Genomic DNA, 7305 nt, shown 5'->3' on the forward strand with positions numbered 1-7305 from the left:
CGACATTTTTAAAAGAAAAACTGCATATATTATACATTACAAACCATGATTCTTATTTTTGATACAAGCTTTGGACAATAAAAAGATGATTATCGTTTAGTGATAATCTTCGACTTACAAACTTTACAAATAATGATAACAACACGATTTCGAGCATATTTTACAACACAAGTCCTTGGATATGCAGTTTTATTTTTGACACATGTATGCGTATGCAAGATCCTGCTCAAATTCAACATAATGCAGCGGAAGCTTCTAATTATCACCTGAGAATAAACATGTTTAAAACGTCAACATAAAGTTGGTGAGATATAGGTTTAGTGCCGGCAGCAATATATATATAGACCACAAGATTTCGTATATAAACAGTTTAATAAAAATATTCTAAGTGGTTGAGCACTTGGTAACCATACTTAACAATTAATCACGTCGCATATTCCCTTTAATATGAAATCTTACTACACTGTACCAAGTGTAGTCACGAAAGGAAGTACTGTGCAACCGTTGAATACTGGTCGTCCAGTCCGGTTGGGGTTGTCAGGCCCGATAGATCTATCAACAGGATTCGCGTTTACAATACCGCTGTAAATAACAGTTACCAAGCTACAGGGAAGTATGCCAATGGTACAACTCAACGTAGAATATATTTTTCAGTTACTTGTGTCCATAACGTAAAACATAAAATACATGTATTCTCATCCCGAAATACTTAGAGTTTAAAAGTGGGACTATATACTCACTGTTGTCTCGAAGATATATATATTTTTGACTTGGTCTTCCGGTTGATATCACGAACCTATCCATATATAATATATCAATACCTTTTCTTTTTAAACAAACGTCACATATATATACTTGTTATACTTTTAATACTTTTTGTAATTCCTTAGTCCGTAGTTAGCAGTTCATTGTTAGTAATTCAATTTTAATGGTTCATATTTAGATGTTTAATATACCCGCAATGAAATAAATAAAACCCCCAACTAAATAAATAAAACCTCATCGTATATGTATTGGTCGAGATTAATCTTGACCCACGGTACCGGTGTTGTCAAATGACGTGTTGCGTACATAAAGTACCGGTGTTGTCGAATGACGTGTTGCGTACAATCATGGGATCTTATGATTAATCTTTTCGTGTTGTTTTACGGGTGATCCTGAACCATATAAAATTGAATTATGAGTACATTTGTATAAAATATCATGTTATCTTAGAAAGATGTGATTTATTTAATTTTTCCCAATTAATCTCGAAGTTAAACAAGTCTTGGATAACCAATTTTGTTTCGGTCATAGTTTCTTCGTTATAAATCCGTTTTCGTTGATTCAACTTGCCATCTCCTTGGATCGAGTTCCTCTTTAAGACTATGAACTGTAAATACCTTAGTTTGTATTCAAAATCATATGGCATAGGTGAAACTTTAGTGAAACTTATGAAGTTAAACATTTTTGTTACAAAAATATCATTTAATGACCATTTTTCTAAAAATACTTATACTTTGAATTAAATCATGAAATTTTTATGTGTTATCATATTCATAGTAAAAATCATTTTTCCAGAACATAAACCTTCAATTCAAAGTTTAAGATGGTTTTTAATTATCCAACCCAAAACAGTCCCCGGTTGCACTCCGACGTCGTAAAAACAGTTTTTAAGGTATTCTTTGAAAAACCAAGTTATACCTTGTTAAATTAGCATATACATAAGTTATATTACAGGTCTTGAAGTATTTTAAAAGTTAAGTTAGAAGGATCTATTTAGTTTGCAAACAAGTTTGAAAACTTTCAAAATATGTTCTTGTTGTTAAATTTTTATACCACAAAATAAGATAGCTATATATATATGAATCGAATAAGGTTATGAACAAAGTTACTACCTCAAGTATGATGAAGAAAGTTACTGAATAAACAAGATATGAACTTGTTCTTGATGAGTTGGAAGATTAAAAAGTGATTCATGAAAAGAAACAAAGGTTGTAAGTAAGTTTATATATAAATTAACTTACATGAATTGAATCAAAGTTTAAACATAGTTTTACCTTGATTATGGAGCTAGAAACTTATGAAGATCTTAAGGAATACTTGAAGATTGAAGATGAAAGAGTTTAGGAGTTAATCTAGCTTGAAAGAAAGTTGATATGGAAGTATGTGTGTGTGTAAAAAAACGTGTGGATATGTATGTATATATAGACTTTTTGTTTTGATTTTTAGCTCATAAGTCTTGATTAATGACAAAGGATTGGCTCCCCCAAGTTGCTATCATGTCCCTTAATCATTCATGGCTGATCATTGGTATTTCCTATTGGTATATACCAATAGTAAATACATCTAGAAGGTGGGTATGATACGGGTACATATACCGTAGATATACGTATAGAAATCTTGTGAAAAATGGAATGAGGATTCAAATATAGCTATCTTTTGTGAATACACTTATATGGTTTTATGTAATTAAGTTCTTAAAAGTGATTAAATACATTACTTATACGATATATGTATAAACATTATAGGTTATAAGTATTTATGTCAAATAACGTTACGTATGGTTATCGTTTTGAAAACTTAAGTTAGTAGTTTCAAAATATACTTATAACTTATTGTTATTAATACAAAATGAGATATTAAAACATCCTTAAATCATGTTAAATATGTATATATACATATATATACACAAATGTATAATTATCATATATCGTATAGTTCGTGATATCATCGGTCAAACTAGACGGTCAAACGTTGTGTAAAACTCATTTCAAAAACATAAGTCTCAACAATTTGGATTGCTTATCATGTTGGTAAGGTTTAATTTATGTAAATATTAATCTTATAAGTATAGAATGATCGAAAAAGTGCGGGTCGTTACACTATCTCAGTAGCATATGTATCTAATTCAGGATTCAACAAACCTATCTAAGGACAATATCGAATGTACAAGCCTGCATAATCCTATATACTCGAGCACTAGTCAGGGATACACTATTGATATATAAAAGTTAAGTTATGAGTGCTCACGTATCAATATTGAGATTCAATATTGCAGGAAAGTACGTAGATGCAACGGAGATGATAAACACTAGATTGACCTCACGAGCATACCCATGAACCATACCCATCACTTCCATAGCTATAACCCATAATTTTCTTAGCTTCGACTCATTCAAAAAACTATTTTGAAATCACTCGGACATCACTCTGTCGTAATATTTTATGTATACTAATAATATCTTGAAATAATACAGAGTAAATATATATATATATATATATATATATATATATATATATATATATATATATATATATATATATATATATATATATATATATATATATGTATATGTAAATCGATTGAGAGAGTTTAGAGAAATATATTTTCAAGTTTCTATGAAATAATGAAACCTATTGAATTCTATTTATAATAGATTTTTGAATTATTAAAGTGAATTATTAAAGTATGAATTATTAAAGTGAATTATTAAAGTATGAATTATTAAAGTGAATTATTAAAGTGAATTATTAAAGTTTGAATTATTAAAGTGAATTATTAAAGTATGAATTATTAAAGTGAATTATTAAAGTATGAATTATTAAAGTGAATTATTAAAGTATGAATTATTAAAGTGAATTATTAAAGTATGAATTATTAAAGTGAATTATTAAAGTTAAAGTAAAATAAAAGTAAAGTAAAGGTAAAGTTAAAGTATAGTAAAAGTATAAAAACAATGTATGTATAATACGCGTATAAATATATATAATATTAATTTAAATCGTTATATATATTTAATGAAATAAAATATAAATATCGTTATATTTATTATACTGGTTAAGTAATGAGTTGTCAAAAGTGATTCTAGATATTTATAAAATATTAATAATAAAGTTTTTTTTAAACTGAAAATGTTTTTGTACGTTTGAAAATAGATTAATAGAATATTATGGAAACCAATTCTCCACTAGCTTTTGTCTAACTTTCGTAAATGACACTTTTTATTTTTATTTATAAATAGCTTTACAAATTATTCCGAATATCGTTAAGTGGAATAGATTTCTCAAATCATAGTGGACCTCTCAACAGAGACTTGTAATCATAATTCAATGTTTCTGATAATTCAATCATTTAATATATTTTTTTTTAATTTCGTCGATAATCATATTGAAACAAATACGTTCATATAAAGCATTATACTTTTAAATACTTTGTTGACATTTTCAATTTATAACATATACACATATACATACATATTCATATATGTTCATTTAATGGTTCGTGAATCATTGGAATTTGATCGAGGTTTAAATGAATGTATAAACATAGTTTAAAATCCTTGAGATTTAACTTAACAAACATTGCTTATCGTGTCAGAATAATATAAAGTTAAAGTTTAAATTTAGTCGGAAATTTCCGGGTCGTCACACATAAAGGCATAAAGCATATAGGTACGTGATATAACAGGGAGTTATATACGTTTGAGTATGAATAGTAACAAATATCGGAGTTTCAAAAATTCATGGATAATATTTCATGTAATACATATGTAATACACAAAACAATGATAAATGACATAGGAATGTCGAGAACAGTGTCGCATTTAAATGTGGTGGAGGAATTGAATAGTACTTAGGAGAATGAGCAGAGTTCTTAGATTAGCTCGGCATTCTAAGATAAGTAAAGTTTCTAAAGTATAGTGTAGCATTTAACAGTTAAAGGCAACAATTAAAGGCACTATAGTCAAAGGAAGTTGTAGTCCTACATTGCTAAGGTACCTAATTGTATAAGGCACACATAAGATGCAATCCTGGTCCTCTACAACAACCTGCTCTGATACCAATCTGTCACACCCCCAAAATGGACCAGGGGTAATTGTGACCAATCATATCATAACACAGTTGTATAAGCGAGAACGACTCTAAATGAGATGTTTTATTTATTAAATAAACAGCGGAAGCATTATTCAAAGTTTTACATCATAAGAGTACAGTAAATGGAAAATGTCTTAAACAAAATGATAAATATGAATGATGGACTCCATGCAAGCAGCAAAGCATACATCAATCATCTAGTAGCAAGTAGCAGCTAGCTCAATCATCACCTGAGACAAAACACGCTTAAAGTGTCAACCAAAAAGGTTGAGTGAAATTCATAGGTTTATAAATAATATCCAAAGTTTTAGACCACAAGATTTCTTTTAAAGTTGATTGATATAGAAATATCAATCTAAAAGTGTTGCTTCATTTTGTAATATCGCTACTAAACAAGTTTACCCTATGACACCTTGTACTGTCAGTGTCGTGAAATCATTATTATGTAACCAAAGACCAACGGTCGAATGGTTAGAGACGTTACTCTCAATAGGCCTACTCACAATAATTAAGTTTGCATTTAAACGTAGCAATTAACGATATTACGGTAGGGATTTAGCATGAATCAAAGCATGACAGCATAGTTAACAATTTAGTACTTGTGTCTAAGCGTACAACAGTTATAAAGCAAGCATGTGTCTCACCCCAAAAGTTATAAAACAGTTATGAAACAGTAAAAAGTGGGGCTATGAAGTTCACCTTAGTAGCACACGAAAGAATTGAACGGAAGGACGTGACCGAGATCTCAACCAAGAGATAGAACGTATGATCAGACATTGCCTAACAGACAATAGTATATAGTACTATATTGATAGTAATGGTTCACTAAAGAATTTCCATTTTCAGAAGGTTACTATTTATGGAAAGTTTCCACTTATAGTAATTTTCCAATTTTAGAAAGTTCGGGTTAATCTTTAGCAAGACGTTGTATAACTTTACTCAAACTTCGTTGCTATCAAATAAGTTAGGAATGACCAGATGTAACCGGGGGCCCAGGATTCTTGACCAGAATCTAAGTCATGGCATTCGAGATCCACAAGCTTACCCATAAATGGTAACCTAGACATCATTCACTTACGACCGTGAGTAGCGAAGAAGTTCACATGAATTATACATTATCTTTGATTAACCTTCACTTTAGGTGTATACACACAACGAATTATTAATGTACTTAATAATTATATATGTGATAATATAACCTAAGTTTTATTTAATATTTAGTTATTATACCTTAGTATGTCTTATATATATTAAATATAATTACCTTTAAATAAATACCTAAATTACTTCAAAAATAATAGTGTTTTATTAATCGAACATTATTCAAAAATGTGTAAATAATAAATTAAATATCTAAAAATTACATACATAATTTTTATAGTCTTAATTAATCATATAGATTAGTAGAAAAATTTAAGAAAATGTTTTTATTATATTTTTGTATTTATTTTTGTTTTTACCCTTAATGTATTCACAAAACAATTTTAATTCAACATAATTACTAAATAAACCCAAATAATTATTTTTATAATTTTTATAAGTTTCTATCAGTCCAATAACCTGTAGAAAAATATTTAAAAAAATATTATTTTATTATTTTATATTTATTCTTAATTTACCTTCGAATTACATAATAATAGAGTTTAATTATATAATAAATACCAATTCGACCCAAGTAATTTTTTTTATAATTTTTTTAAGATCTATATAAGTTTTAAAAACTCAGAAAAAATTATATATATTTTATTTTTGGTTAAAGGTATTTATTACAAATTTTACATTATTTTTACGTTTAAACACTACATAATTCGTATTTAATTATAAATAATATTCCATAAATTATCAAAATTATTTTTATGCATAATAATACTTATAATACTAATTATAACATATAAACATAATTAATTTAGAATTTTACAAAGAATATACAATAAATATAAATATAAATGACAATATTAAAAAAAATTAATAAAAATAGAAAGTACCTCAAATTTTCTTCAAGGTTTTGAGAGAATAACTTAAGTTTTTGTGTTTGGCAAGAAAAAATGAATGAGGAGCCATGTATTTATAGGTAAAAAATAGTTGGTGAAAAGAAAAATAAAATAAAATAAAGGTGCCAATTTTGACAAAATAATAAAAACATGTTAAAAATGTTTTTAATAAGTTTTTATTTTTGAAAATATTTAGTCAAAATTCATGGGCTCATTATTTAATTTATTAAAAAAAATCTTATTTCTTTTTATTTTTATTTTTTTATAAGCTTAAAATATATATAATGATTAAAATAACTTATCATTTAATTAATAATTATGTTACATATAGTTTTAAATATAATACGCATTAATATTAACTAAAGTTATTTTATAATATTAGTGTAAACTTTAGTTAACAGAACGTGTGAACTAAAAATAAATATTTGATCAACGTCGAATTTAATTATATATTACG

Source organism: Rutidosis leptorrhynchoides, chromosome 11, assembly GCF_046630445.1.
Source record: "Rutidosis leptorrhynchoides isolate AG116_Rl617_1_P2 chromosome 11, CSIRO_AGI_Rlap_v1, whole genome shotgun sequence".
In the NCBI taxonomy this organism is placed as follows: Eukaryota; Viridiplantae; Streptophyta; class Magnoliopsida; order Asterales; family Asteraceae; genus Rutidosis; species Rutidosis leptorrhynchoides.